Source organism: Molothrus aeneus, unplaced genomic scaffold (genome assembly GCF_037042795.1).
Source record: "Molothrus aeneus isolate 106 unplaced genomic scaffold, BPBGC_Maene_1.0 scaffold_35, whole genome shotgun sequence".
Taxonomy (NCBI): Eukaryota; Metazoa; Chordata; class Aves; order Passeriformes; family Icteridae; genus Molothrus; species Molothrus aeneus.
Genome location: NW_027099016.1, coordinates 584,502 through 600,094, shown reverse-complemented (window position 1 = coordinate 600,094; position 15,593 = coordinate 584,502). Strand labels below are relative to the sequence as shown.

Sequence of the window (15,593 nt, the reverse complement as noted above, 5' to 3'; positions counted from 1 at the left end):
TGGTCCTTGTCTCCCATGACATTAGCCTATTGTATATTCATAGAGCCTCATGCATATCCATAAACTACTTTACATATTCCAGGAAGAAAATTGGCATCATCCTGTTTGGGGATCCCATCCCCCTCCCAGCTCAATTTGGGGGTCCCAGCCCCCTCTTTTCCCCATTCTCCCTCCCCTTTCCGATCGTTTCCTCAATTCCCTTCCCCGGGTTTGGTTTTGGGGGCTCCAGGCCCCTCCTGCTCCGTTTTGGGGTCCCAACCCCGTTTTGGATTAATTTGGGGTCCCCAGCCCATCCCCAGGGTCACCTTCCCTCCCTCCCCAAATTCCGCTCCTCGCAACTGATGAGTCATCAGCGAGACACGCTCTGATTGGCTGGAAATTACCCCGCGCCGTCTCTGATTATTGAACGCAGTGAGAGGCCTTGGTCTGTGCCTGGCAACTGATGAGTCAGAGTCGGGCCGGGCGCTGATTGGCTGAAAATCGCTGAGTGGGGCCAGTGCTCTGAGTTTCTGCCCAGCAACTGGATTGTCATCCGTGCTGCGCGTTCTGATTGGTCATGAAGCCATTCATTATATTGAACAATAAGTTTTTGAGAAATAAAAGAATTAAAAGACACTTAAAAGTATATCAAGGGAATCGCAGAAGTTAATAAATAACCTAAAATACACTATTAGGAAGAACTTTGATCAGATATTTGGATAAGTTAATAAATAACCTAAAATACACTGTTAGGGAGCCCTAACTTTGATCAGATATCTAGATAAGTTAACCAAAAAACACACACAGAAGAAACTTTGGAATTAGAATATTTGAAGAGGAAACATTGGAATTAGAATATTTGAAGAGAAAAGCAGAAATGGAAGCCAATAAGTTAAAGTGACCTGCCAAGCCATTAGAATCAAGCCAACTACAACAATAACTTCTGCCAAGCCATGGAAAAACATGCCAAGAATAACAGGAAACTGCCCAAATTAGGAAAAGCTTAAAATTTAACTAAGGAAGACCAAGAATTCCTGGAAGACTCCGACTGTACTCCTGCCTACCTATGAATATGCATGTAATAATGATGTAATCCTTTTTCAAAATTGTATAAAAACCTGCTTTTGCTGTACACAATTTGGAAATCCATTTAGCGATTTCTCCAACGCGTTGCCAATAAATACCTCCTGCCTATAGACCTCAAATCCAGTCTCTGGGCAGCTTATTCTCGCCTTTTGGGGCAAAATTCGGCATCATTTTTGGCGACCGCAGCAGGACAGAAAAGGGTCCGTCCGAGCCTTGACTCGGGGGACCGGGACCTCTTCAGGGCCCCTGACGGAATTCTGTCAGAAGAGACCCCCATCCCCCAGCCAACGCGCATCGGTGGACAAGAACTTTCTGCATCTCCTGCTCCAAATTAAGAGGTATTTATCTTTGCTTATACGTTTTATGGTAAAGCGCTTTATTGGGAAACGAGGGTCAGACGTGACCGCTCGAAGGGATTCCAGGGGACGCCCTGGTAAAAAAATCCCAGCTGGGTTAGAGTCCCGGTAATAGAAACGCAGGTTAGAGTCCTGCTGGAAGGAATATTAGAAACGCAGGTTAGAGTCCTGCTGGAAGGAATATTTGTTTTTCATTTATCTTGGTATTTTTGGGTTCTTCTTGTTGTGTGGGAAACTGTTTTAATATTGTGTTTAATGTTATATTTACTGTGAATTAATTGCTCTCTGAGACCGGGAGAGAGGTCGGTCAGTTTGTGGTGTTCTATGTGTCTGTTACAAATCTTACAGGAGACATTTTCGGTCAGTTTGTGGTGTTCTATGTGTCTGTTGCAAATCTTACAGGAGACATTTTGTCACTCTATGTAATCTTGTAGATAAAGGTGTGTGGGTATGGATGAGAGTGAATGAGACGCAGCATCGCTGCGAAGCGAGAGGGAGTCCCGCTCCGCAGTTCCTGTTCTTCGCGAGAAGCCAGGTCGGAAACGGACGAAGCGATTGGAAATTGTGTGTGTGAAGTGTTGCAATAAATTGGCAAACAGTACTTGCGGGAAAGGGACTGATCCGGTTAAACAGTAAACACAGCCACAGGGAATAGTAATGGGAGGTCAACAGAGTAAGGACGTAAATATGAAAACCCCCTTAGGATGTATCCTAAAGCACTGGAAGGACTTGGGAGGGATTCCGGGGGGAAACATAAGTAAAAAGACACTCCTTAAATATTGCACACAGTGGTGGCCATTGTATAAGTTAGATGACGATGAGAAATGGCCGCCGGAGGGAACAACTAATTATAACACTATCTTACAACTGATGCTTTTCCTTCGTCAACTTAATAAATGGGACGAAGTGATGTATGCTGATATGTTCTTTACCTTAAGAAATAAACCGGAGTGGCAAAAAGAGTGCGGGGTAAACGTAGCACCTCAGGACCCCCTAGTACTAGCCCTGGAAAAAGATAAGAAAGGCTCAAAGCCTAAAGAACGTTGCTGTGATGCATGTAGCATTGGGCAACGATGTCTTAAGTTAACAAGAAGGGACAGTGGGAAGGAGAGCGAAATAAGCCTGTGGGAATACCATCCATTCGCCCCAGGACGGGAAGGGCCTCTTCCCAGGCCAAAAGAGGAACAAGGGGATCCTAGCCCATTAAAGGAACTGGAACGATGGTGGAAATCTAAGTTTGGGCACAGCCCTCAGAAGCTAGACAACAGCTGGGAGGGGGGTGGCCCATTAAAATCGGGGACTAACAAGAGGGAAAGCAGCCCACAGGGACTGGATAGTCCACAGGGGTCGGGGAGCTACAGGGATGTTGGCAGCCCACCCAGACTAGAAGTTGAGAGGGAAGGGGGCAGTCCACATGGAGAAGAGAGCCGAGGGGAGACACGCAGCCTGCCTGAACTAAGTCCATGTGGGGATAGTGGCACACCTAGGAATGGAAGTTTAAGGAAATCAGGTACCTGTAGAATGGAAACCAGCACACCGAGGACTGGAGACAAAGGTGACTCACTGGGGGGCGACGTCTCTAAGTTGAAATATAGTGAAAAGAATGACAATGAGACATGCGAAAGGGGGGCCGAGAACAACTCACAGAAGCTGAATATAGTAATTCGTATAGAGGATAAGAGAGATGGAAGGGGAACAGAAGATGAGGAGGACGGTAGCCCGGAACAGGATAGGCACCGGCAGATGCGGGAAGAAAGGCGACAGATGCAGAGTGAGAGGCGGTTGGAAGAAGATCCCGGGGAGGGGACTAGTCACTCGTATTATACCAGATCTGTGGCACGGAGGGAAGCAGAGCAAAGAGAGGAGGGGAACCATACGATAGCTCCTCTCCGACAACTTATGCCAATGGTAGGGGAGAGGACTAGAATAAAGGTGCCGTTCTCAACAAGTGATCTGAACAATTGGAGGGATGAGGCAAGGAACTTCAGGAGGAATCCAGAGGGAGTAGCGAAGAGGTTTGAATTAATGGCAAAGAATTTGGATATTGATTGGGAAGATATAGAGGTGATGCTGTCAGAGTTGACAGATACAGAAAGGGAACTCGTATTGGAAACAGGAAAACGACATGCTCAAGTGTTATCGGGGAGACTAGAAGATAATTTCCCCAGCAGTAAACCAGAATGGGACCCGGGCAATGAAGAGCATTATCGGAGGCTGGTGCAGTATAGAAAACTGATAGCGATGGGCTTGCGTAATGCGATCCCTAAGGCTATCAATTGGTCGATGCTATATGACATCAGGCAGGGAAAAGATGAGACCCCATCAGAGTTTTTGGATAGACTTCGGGCAGCCATGAGACAATACACACCCCTGGACCCAGCAACGGAAGAAGGGAAACAACACCTGTTAGGATTAATGATGGGACAGAGTAACCCAGACATTAGGAAGAGATTACAAAAGCTTGAGCATCCAGCAAACAAAAACCTGGAGGCATTGCTGAATGAGGCGTGGAAAGTGTATAATAATAGAGAAATAGAGGAAAAGAAAAAGGAAGATAAGAGGCTAGGTCGAATAGTGGCTGCAGCAATAACAGCTCAAAATACAAACCATTTGGGACCTAATACCAGGGGTAGGGGAAGAGGCTACCCAGTGAGAGGGGGAGGGAGGTTCCAACCCCACCCAGCTAGAATAGGGCCAAACCAGTGTGCCTATTGCTTCCAAACGGGACACTGGAAACGTGAGTGCCCTCAACTAAGAGAAAGATCAATGGACACTACAACTATCGCACATCAGGGCAGTGAATGAGGGGGACTGGTGGGCCGTACCCTAGCAGACCCACTGGTTAAAATGGAGCTAGGGGAAGGTAAAAAGGAATTGGATTTTTTGATTGATACAGGAGCAACATTTTCGGTTTTAAATCAAGAATTGGTACCTAAGAGTGATGAATTTGTACAAGTTGTGGGAGCAACAGGCCAACCAGAAAAAGCTTACTTTTTGAGACCTATCAAATACAAAATTGGGAAACAAATGGGGATTCACCAGTTTCTGTATTTGCCAAATTCACCAAAGCCTCTATTAGGAAGAGACTTACTGGAGAACTTGGGAGCCGTAATAAAATTCAACAAAGACAAATTGGAATTTCAAGTAAGGGAAGAGCAACTGATTACAGCCCTAAGCCTAACAATCAGTTGTATAGAACTGAAGCCTGAAAGTCACAATATTGAGCGTATCCTGAGTGAAACATATCCATTAGTATGGGCTACTGATATACCTGGGAAATCACAACAAGCAACACCTATCATTATTGAACTTATACCTGGAGCAAGGCCGGTAAGTAGGAAACAATACCCACTGAGGTTAGAAGATAGAAAGGGAATTGAGCCCATAATCACAAGGTTTTTAGAATTAGGGTTATTGATAGAATGTGAATCAGATTTTAACACCCCAATCCTGCCAGTAAAGAAACCTAATGGAACTTATAGATTAGTCCAAGACCTGAGGGCAGTAAATGAAATAACCAAGACACTACATCCGGTAGTTGCTAACCCTTACACACTCTTAACTAAATTAAAAGATAATTTGACATGGTTCACAGTGTTAGATTTAAAAGACGCATTCTTCTGCCTTCCTTTAGCTCCGGAGAGCCAAAAGATCTTTGCATTTGAATGGGAATCTGTAGATAGGGGAAGAAAAACCCAACTCACCTGGACGGTGTTGCCACAAGGATACAAAAACAGCCCTACAATTTTTGGGAATCAACTAGCCAAAGAACTAGAACAGTGGGAAAGGCCGCTGGGAGATGGTACTCTCTTGCAATATGTAGATGACCTCCTAATAGCAACAGAAACAGAAGAAGAATGCATTGAATGGACTATTTCCCTGTTAAACTTTCTGGGTTTAAGTGGATATCGAGTTTCTCAACAGAAAGCACAGCTGGTACAAGAAGAAGTGGTGTATCTGGGATATGAAGTTTCCAGAGGACAGCGATCCCTGGGAGCAGCCAGGAAAGAAGCCATCTGCCAAATGCCTAAACCAGAGACGGTAAGAGATTTGCGTGCCTTCCTGGGGATGACCGGTTGGTGTCGGTTATGGATCTATCAATACGGAATACTCGCCAAACCACTCTATGACTTACTAAAGGAAAGTAAGGGTGTTCTAGTTTGGACTCCCGAGGCAAAGGGAGCCTATAAGAGACTGAAACAGGAACTCATGAGAGCACCAGCCTTGGGTCTTCCAGACGTGACAAAACCATTCTGGCTGTTTTCTCATGAGCGACAAGGAATGGCCCTAGGAGTCCTAGCACAACAGTTAGGACCGCACAAAAGGGCTGTGGCCTACTTCTCCAAACAGTTGGATGAAGTGAGTAAAGGATGGCCTGGCTGTCTAAGAGCAGTAGCCGCAGTGATAATCAACATTGAAGAAGCCAGAAAGCTCACTCTGGGCCAGAAAATGACTGTGTTAGTAGCTCACACTGTGTCTGCTGTGTTAGAGCAGAAAGGAAATCACTGGCTGTCACCTTCCAGATTCCTAAAGTACCAAGCTATCTTGGCTGAGTCAGATGATGTTACTATCCAGGTAACTAACGTTGTGAACCCAGCTTCATTCCTAGAAGGGAAGACTTCAGCAGAACCCATCGAGCATGATTGCCTGGAAACAATCGAAGCCGTTTACTCCAGTCGCCCGGATCTCAAAGAAGAGCCATTCGAAGATGCAGATGACTGGTTCTCGGATGGTAGCAGCTTCGTAAAACAAGGAGTAAGAATGGCTGGTTATGCAGTAACTACCACAGAAGAGGTAATCGAGTCAAACCCTTTGCCTGCAGGGACCTCAGCCCAGAAGGCAGAATTGATAGCTCTGACTCGAGCTCTGGAATTGGCAGAGAACATGCGAATAAATATTTGGACAGACTCTAAATATGCCTTTTCTGTTGTGCACGCTCATGGAGCCATCTGGAAAGAAAGAGGACTGTTGACTACTCAAGGGAAAATAGTCAAACATGCAGAGGAAATCCTATGATTGCTAGAAGCAGTCCAACTCCCAGCACAAGTGGCCATAATGCATTGTAAAGGACACCTAAAAGGTAACACTACTCCAGAAGTTGGGAATAGAAAGGCAGATGCAGAAGCTAAATTAGCTGCTGCAAGGACCAGAGAGGTAAATATAACAGCTCTAATACCAGGAGAGCTGGATGTAAACCTCCAACCAAATTATCAGGAATCAGATCATAGATGGATTCAAAGGAATAAAGGTAAACTGTTAGACAGTGGATGGGGACAATTGGAGACAGGACAGTTGATAATACCAGGGAACCTAATGTGGCAGATTGTAAAGACAGAGCATGAAAAGGCCCATTGGGGTCTAGATCCGCTTTACCAATATTTGCAAGCCAGGATAGCAGGACCGAAATTATTTACTACCGTAAAACACGTTACATCCCAGTGCGAGCGGTGTCTGAAAAACAACCCAAATACGGGGACCAAGGTACACCAAGGAGCCATAAATCGAGGTAAATTCCCAGGTGAAGTATGGCAAATTGATTTTTCTGAACTCCCAAGAAAAGGGGGGTTTCGGTATCTGTTGGTATTAACTGATACATTTTCTGGGTGGCCTGAAGCATTCCCTTGTAGGACAAATAAGGAAAGGGAAGTAACTAAAGTACTGTTGAATGAAATTATTCCACGGTTTGGGGTACCGAAGAGCATTTCTTCGGATAGGGGTACACATTTCTGTGCAAAAGTGGTGAGAGCAATAAGCAAAGCATTACAAATCAAATGGCAATTACACACGCCTTACCGTCCACAGGCCAGTGGGCAAGTGGAAAAGATTAATCATCTCATCAAACAGCAAATTGCCAAAATATGCCAGGAGACTAATTTGCAGTGGTATCAAGCTTTGCCTATTGCTCTGCTTAGGCTGAGAGTCAAACCAAGATCAAAAGAAAAGTTAAGCCCATTTGAAATTTTGTATGGTAGACCTTATGCTATGCAAATTGTAAATGGGGACGCTATAGACCAAATCGGTAACCAGTACATTTATGATTATGTAATTACGGTGGGGAAACAGTTCAATAAGAATGCTGCTGTGGTGATAGAGCACCAACCTAAACAACCTGATTGCAAATTGCATCCGTTTAATCCCGGTGATTGGGTGTATGTTAAGAATCTTTTAGGAAAACCCCTACAAGAGAAGTGGGAGGGACCTTTCCAAGTGCTGCTGACTACCTTCACCGCGGTTCGGATCAAGGAGCGACCCACGTGGATTCATTACTCTCGGGTCAAGAAGGCTCCGGAGAATAAACAAGAGGAACAGATATCATGATCCTGACTCCACCTCAGACCTTCACAACCCTGATCATTGGACTCTCGATAAGTATAGTTCTTCCCCAAGACTCTGCCCCAATAGACCCATGGTCTAATGCACACCAGTGTATCCACCCGGAGATGGAAACGTAACCGAAGGGACCCTATTTTGAGGTTTATGCCTTACGTAACAATCAGCCATACGCAAGTAAAGCGTGGAATCAGCCCACCATGGTAGCATACAAGGGAGACCTAATCCAAATTGGGTGTCGAGAGCTTGACCCAGTAGAAGGAAAAACAAGGCGGCTAGTATTAACAATTCATCCCTTGATGGCAGCCTCTGAACATAACCTAATTACTTTTAGTCCAGTGAAAATGGGCAAGCCCACCGTCTGGATTCAGCAAAAGGGCCCAATTTCATGTCAGTGGAGTGACTTCAGGGAAGATCCACCCGGATCACAACCCCGAGACTCAGTAATTTATACAGAAGATCCGCTTGGGGAACTACATCCTCAAAACATAACCCTTGACCTTCACCCTCTTCTCTTTTCTGCAGGAAAGATTGTAGCATCTAGTGGTCCTGAGGAAGGGAAAGCACAGTGTGAGATGGCATTTAGATTGGATCAGTCGATGACGTTCACATGTGAAAGAGAGTTGAAAATGCTGGAACTGGGTTCTAGCTTCCCTAAGCGTGCTGTCGGATATAAGGTGGCATTACCAGAAGACGTGATCCCATTGTACCCAGATCTAGACTTGCCCCAAGAAACCACTCCACTGGTGGAATGTATAGCAGTACATAACCTAACCTTTATAGGGCCTCAGGTGATAAGAAAATCTAATGAACAAAAATTATTGTTAGACCCCACTTATTCCCTGAAAAAGGTACAGATGAACATCCACACCGATATTACATATTTGCAGAAGGATTGCCAACCATTTATACAGCAAAGCCTTAAGGGATGGAATGCATGGTTAGCAACAAGGTCTCATCACAGAAGAGCACAAAGAGATGTAAGTGGGTGGATTGGCACCGGATTTGGTATATTAAACACGATAGATCAAGAAGTGTTAGTAAACAAATTGAGTACTGTCACGCCGAACCTGGGGAAGCTTAAAATGCCTCTCAGTTCATCCATGATCACATTAGCAGAAACACAATCGCTAGTAGTAAAATTGCTAACCATGGTAGCAAACAACACTGCAGAGGATTTCGCAAAGTTTGCTGACTATACAGGGGAACTTAGCAAAGAAATTGCACTAGCTATCCAATGCCCTCAGACGCAACAATGGGTACAATCAGTAGCAGCAGGAATAATGAGAGAAGGAACGTCAGGTATATTACCTCAAGAGATAAGAGAAACAATATTAAAGGACAATCATACTACACAATTTGAGAAGGACCACCAAGCCTGGTGGCAATTAGTAAATTTCACTTATGAGCCTCAACAAGAACACATTGAAGCCTATGTCCTCACCATTAGTGCAGCAGAGGAAAGAGCTATCTTTCCTATCCTCACTCTTGGGACAATACATCAAGATGTCATTGTCAGGCCAATAGACCATAATGTCTGGGCCAGTTATGATAATACCAAAAATAGGTGGCAATCGGTTAGCACAGAAGCATGTATTCCTAGAGGACAATTAGGCTATGTCTGCGAGAACGCTGTAGTAGAAGCAGAAGACTTATGCTTAGATGCCGAAAATAGTGTATGTACATTTGAAATGCTTCCGCATAATAGAACACAATCACAAGTTTACTATATAGGGAATGGGTGCGCTTGCGTAAGGACAGCTTGTGACAACATCACTATAGATAATTGCCAAATGGAGACTAACAATACTAACTTCTGTGTATGCAACTTCACCAAGATAGTAGGTTGTGATTTTCATTATACTGTCCCAATAACTACTCAACAGCTAATTAACGCAGATTTTAACCTATATCGAGAGATACCGAAATTACAAATAGGGATGGACGTCAAAGTTCTTAAAGCAATGCTCGCACATCCTAAAGTAAAGAAATTGGTGCAAAAGGTGAATCAAACAACTAAACGAATGGTATGGCAGGTAGAACATAATTCAGAAAAAATAAAGAATGTCCTGACCGAAGTGGAACAAGTAGGCCAGCATCATTGGTGGGATATCTTTATAGGATACTCCCCAACAGCTACACAGGTCTTCAACTACCTGGTACACCCAATGCTAATAGTAATTGTAATTCTGTTACTATTAACTCTCACAAATATTTGTATGTGGTGGAGACTAAGAATCATAATGAGAAGGACCCAAATGATTTGGGCTATGGTACGAGCGTATCAGCGCCCTATAGGATTAGAATTTGACGAAAGAATTCCTAAGTTATAAGAAAAGGGGGGAATGAAGCCATTCATTATATTGAACAATAAGTTTTTGAGAAATAAAAGAATTAAAAGACACTTAAAAGTATATCAAGGGAATCGCAGAAGTTAATAAATAACCTAAAATACACTATTAGGAAGAGCTTTGATCAGATATTTGGATAAGTTAATAAATAACCTAAAATACACTGTTAGGGAGCCCTAACTTTGATCAGATATCTAGATAAGTTAACCAAAAAACACACACAGAAGAAACTTTGGAATTAGAATATTTGAAGAGGAAACATTGGAATTAGAATATTTGAAAAGAAAAGCAGAAATGGAAGCCAATAATTTAAAGTGACCTGCCAAGCCATTAGAATCAAGCCAACTACAACAATAACTTCTGCCAAGCCATGGAAAAACATGCCAAGAATAACAGGAAACTGCCCAAATTAGGAAAAGCTTAAAATTTAACTAAGGAAGACCAAGAATTCCTGGAAGACTCCGACTGTACTCCTGCCTACCTATGAATATGCATGTAATAATGATGTAATCCTTTTTCAAAATTGTATAAAAACCTGCTTTTGCTGTACACAATTTGGAAATCCATTTAGCGATTTCTCCAACGCGTTGCCAATAAATACCTCCTGCCTATAGACCTCAAATCCAGTCTCTGGGCAGCTTATTCTCGCCTTTTGGGGCAAAATTCGGCATCAGTCAGTATCTGTTTTGGGGTGGGGATTAAGGAACTGGGGTTACTTGGGGTTTCTTTGGGTTTATTTGGTGTTATTTATGGACTATTTGGGGTTTATCTTGGGTTTTACTTGGTTTATTTTTGTTTCTTTGGGCTTCTTTGGAATTAATTTGGTTTATTTGGAAGTATTTGGGTTTGTTTGGGCTTATTTGGAAATATTTGGGCTTATTTGGAAATATTTGGGGTTCTTGGGGTTTATGTTGATTTATATGGGGTTTTTTTAGGTGTATTTGAAATCATTTGGGATTTTTTGGGTTAAATTTGGCGCTTTTTTTGTTTTGTTTTTTTTGTGGTTATTTGGATTTGTTTGGGGTTATTTGGGGGACTTTTACGTATTGTTTGGCATTTTTTGGAGTTTTTTTGTCGGGTTCGGCTGTCTGTCTCTGCCCGGACGAGTCTGGACTCTTCAGCTTTTCGATCTTCAGATTGTTTATTGTTTCTTATCTACAAAATTTTCTGTCTGCCCAACAGAGGTCTGATCTGCAAGGCAGCCAAGGGCACTCTGACCACCCACGAGGCGGTCATGTCTTTTTATACTAAAATCTATGTACATGATATTTACCTTTATTTTCCAATACTTTTCACCCATGTTGGCAAGTGCACTTTCACCATAAACCAATCCCCAAATGCCAACATCACCACAGGAGATGGAAGACAAGAAGAAGAAAGAAGGACGAGACACACCCTGATCCCTCCATCTTGTCTCCATAACCCCCCTGTACCAAAAACCTTAAAGTTTATATTTCACCCTCTAAATGTGTCCCTTTTACACCCTTCACTCTAAAGTGATTCTCATGTCCTCAAACTGCTGTCACTTCTGTGGATGGATCAAAATCAAGCCACCAAGCACTCTTGGCAACATTCCAGGATTTTCGAGACCCCCAAGGGTTCTCCTGGCATCTCTGGACATCGGGAGCAATGTGCTGAGTTCCCACATCTCCCCATTCTGTTTGCACCAAGAAGATTGCTGCCCTATTTTGAAGAGTTGCCTCTCTCACACTATTTATGTCTTTTAACATATCACTCAAAGCGAGAGAGACTGATTGAGCATGCTTGCTCAACCAACAACTCATGTGGTCCAGTTGAGTCAAGGCCACCCCCGACGCTGTCGGAGGTGAGAAAATTGCTGCCGCAATTCTCCTTGCCTTGTCCGAGGTGTATACTTCATCATCACAGTTTGCACTGTAATGTTTCAAGGACCTTTTCTCTTTATGTTTTTGCTCTCTCAATACTTTCAAATCTGGTGATAACATTGAAATCCTCCCAATGCTGCATGGACCTCCCTTGGCATTTGCAGGAATGCCGTGCCAAATTCTGTCCCCACAAATTAAAAACAACCCACGTGGCAATTGCACTGGGACCTGGATTGATCCTTTGGCTGTCGTCTCGGTGTGATTGCACCAAGATGACGCGTTTCTATAAAATTTGTGATTTGGAGTGACATCAACGCTTTTGTTTGTCCTTGACACATTCGAAATTTCGAATTTCATGCATAGTTCCATTGTTGTGGACCCGAAAATTTCCAATTCCTGCGGTTCGGTAGAAGCCACAGGTAAAAGATGTGTCCAAGCACACCATTCATTCACAGGATCTTTGATGACCTGCGAAATCTCCATTGGAGAGTGTCCTGGAATTGGCCATTCACTCACTGGCAACCCAACCATGCATGCTGTGAATGGTTTCCCTGGTTTCGAATGTGTCAGGCAGATACTTTCTAAGTTTGCTGCCTGGGCTAAAGTTTCCCAAACATTTTGTTTTGGCTGATTGATGGGTAGATTTTCTCCATTGCTTAAAGCAACAGATAAAAGCATGAGCATCATGAAGCCCATGACTTCACCCTTATGAAAAATCATTGTCATGCTCTCACTCAAAGCCACAAAGGAAAAACCCCCAAAGTTTTTATTCTTTTTGTCCCTCTTCTGAGTTGTTGCTCACAACTTGAGTTTCTTCCTCCTTCTGTGTGCTCGTTTCTCTGCTTCTGGGATCCGTGCTCTCTTGCTCTCTTGTCCGAAATGGCTTCACGTGTCGCGCTGACACCCACTTCAGCCCTCGCCCTGTGGAAACACAAGCGAAACCCTTGCCCCAAGTGATTAGTTTGAAAGGACCCTCTATTTGTCCTGTCTCTGGGTTTCTGATCAAAACTAAAGGATTGTCCCTTAGTTTTGCCTGAGAGCTGTTTGAAAAATGCCTCATGATTGGTGGATTGGGTTCAGAAGATGAACTGTTAAGAAAATTCAACACATACAATGCTTTGTTTAACTTCATGTGTGGTGTCGCCTCTGGCTCCCCCCTTTTCTGCCTGTCCAAAAGGGATTTCAGGGTGTGGTGTGTTCTTTCAATGATTGCCTGACCTGTGGGTGAATGTGGAATGCCAAATGTGTGTCTGACACCCCATCTTTTCAGGAATCTGTCAAGCACCCTGCCTGTATATGTTGGACCGTTATCCATTTTTATTTCTTGAGGTACACCTAATGATGCAAACGCTTGTAAAAAATGTCGACAAGCATGTTCTGCTGTTTCCCCTGCATGTGCTGAAGCAAAGACTGCCCCTGAGAATGTATCTACTGAAACATGAACATTTTTGAGTCTCCCAAATGATGGATATTTTGTGACATCTGTTTGCCACAGCTGAAGACTTTGCAGTCCTCGTGGGCTGACTGCTCCTGTTGAAGCAGGTGGTTGCACGAGTTGACAATCTGGACAAGCACTAATGATTTCCCTCGCCTGAGTTTTTGTGAGACGAAAGGATTCCATCAGCGCCTGCACATTCTGATGAAAAAATGCATGACTCAGTCGTGCTTGCTCAAAAATGTCCAGAAGTGTTTGTGAAATGGGCATTGTCACTCTGTCTGCCTGAGCATTCCCTTCTGCTAGAAATCCTGGAAGTGTTGTGTGCGCTCTGATGTGAGTGATGAAATATTCTTCTTTCCTGCTTTCTAGCACTGTTTTCATGCTTGCTAGATAGGAATATAAAACTTCGTTGCTGACTTCTTTCAAGAGCGAACCTTCCAATCGCTTGACCACACTTGCAACGTATGCAGAGTCCGTGACCAAATTGAGAGGTTGTTGGAACAACTGAAATGCTCGGACAACAGCTGCCAATTCCACAATTTGTGGAGAGCCTTGAACCGTCTTCATGTTTGATTCCCATTCCCCTGTCGTTGAGTTTATCCACATGATTACTGACTTGTGTGTCTTCCCTGAGCCATCAGTGAACACTGTGATCCCGTCCAGAGGTTCTTCACTTATTTTTGGCTTTGCTCTGTAGCATATTTGCGACTGCAACATTCTATGTTGCGGAAAGTTGATGGTGCAAGCTCCTGGAAAAGCTAACAACGCAATTAACAAATCTTTTGATTTCTGCATCGCCCAATCGAAATAATCTTTCTTCAAAGGCAGATAAATCTTTGAAAATTCTCGTCCCGCCATTGTCAGCAATCTTGTTCTCCCCTTTATGATGATCTGTGCTGCCATCTCCAAATCTGTCAGAATTGTCTTTGAAGGCCTATACGGTAAAAAAATCCACTCTATGATTATCAAAGGATCTCTCTGAGACGCATCCCTTTGGAAGATCAAACCATGGAATTGTGCTTTCTTTCCCAACACTGCTAATTGGAAAGGCAACGATTCAACGAATCGATGTGCCTGTCTCTTCTGAATGGCATCTGTAACTTTTTCCAACTCCTTCTTCGCTTCCTCTGTGAGCGTCCTGGGAGATCGAATGTCTGCATCTTCTCTGAAGAGATCAAGCAACGCTGGAATGTCGCTGTTTGTGATTCCCAAAATCGACCTCATCCAGTTGATTTCCCCTAAAAGTTGTTGTAAATCATGCAGATTGTTGACTCTTGTGCTGATTTCCATCTTTTGAGGCCTTATTGTTTTCTCCGAGATCTTCCACCCTAGATATTTCCAAGGCGTGACCTCCTGAATCTTTGAAACACTGATTTCCAGACCGGCCTTTTGCACTTCTGCAATCACACAGTCACGAGCCTTTTGCAGCTCTTGTTGTGTCGACGCCGCAATGAGCAAATCATCCATATAGTGAATGATTCTCACCTTCGGGAATTTCTTCCGCGCTGGTGACAAAGCTTGTGCCACGTACCATTGGCAGATTGTTGGCGAGTTTTTGAGGCCTTGAGGAAGGACCACCCAATGGTACCGCTGCAGAGGCGTTTCCTTGTTGATACTTGGAACTGAAAAGGCAAGCCTCGGAGCATCATCCGGATGAAGCTGAATGCTGAAGAAACAGTCCTTGAGGTCAATGACCACAAGCGGCCAATCTCTGGGAATCATCGAAACAGATGGAAGACCCAGCTGAAGCGGTCCCATGCCTTCGAGGACTTCATTGATCTTCCTGAGATCATGCAACAGCCTCCATTTGCCTGACAGCTTCTTTTTGATGACGAACACTGGAGAATTCCAAGGGCTGTTTGTTGGCTTGATGTGTCCCGTCTGCAACTGTTCTTGGACCAGGGTTTTCAATGCACTCAACTTTTTTCGCTCCAGGGGCCAGTGATCCACCCAGACTGGATCATCCGTTTTCCAAGTCAACTTCAATGTGGCGAGTGCCACAGTGACCCCGACTAAAAATCCACCTCGATCTTCGTGCCCCATTGTGCCAAGAGATCTCGTCCCCAAACTGTGATTGGCTTCTGCACAACGAAAGGACGAATGATCGCTGTCTTGTTTCCTGGTCCCGTGACAACGATGGCATTCTCACTCTGCAGACACAGAGAAACTCCCCCTATGCCTGAGAGAGATCCCAAGGGTGCAATCAAGC

At 44.0% G+C, this 15,593-nt stretch overlaps 1 pseudogene; it reads left to right on the top strand.

The window, feature by feature from the left end:
• Window positions 1-15,199, top strand: part of LOC136570586 (uncharacterized) — a 113,637-nt pseudogene extending 98,438 nt beyond the window's left edge.
• Window positions 15,200-15,593: the final 394 nt, after the last annotated feature.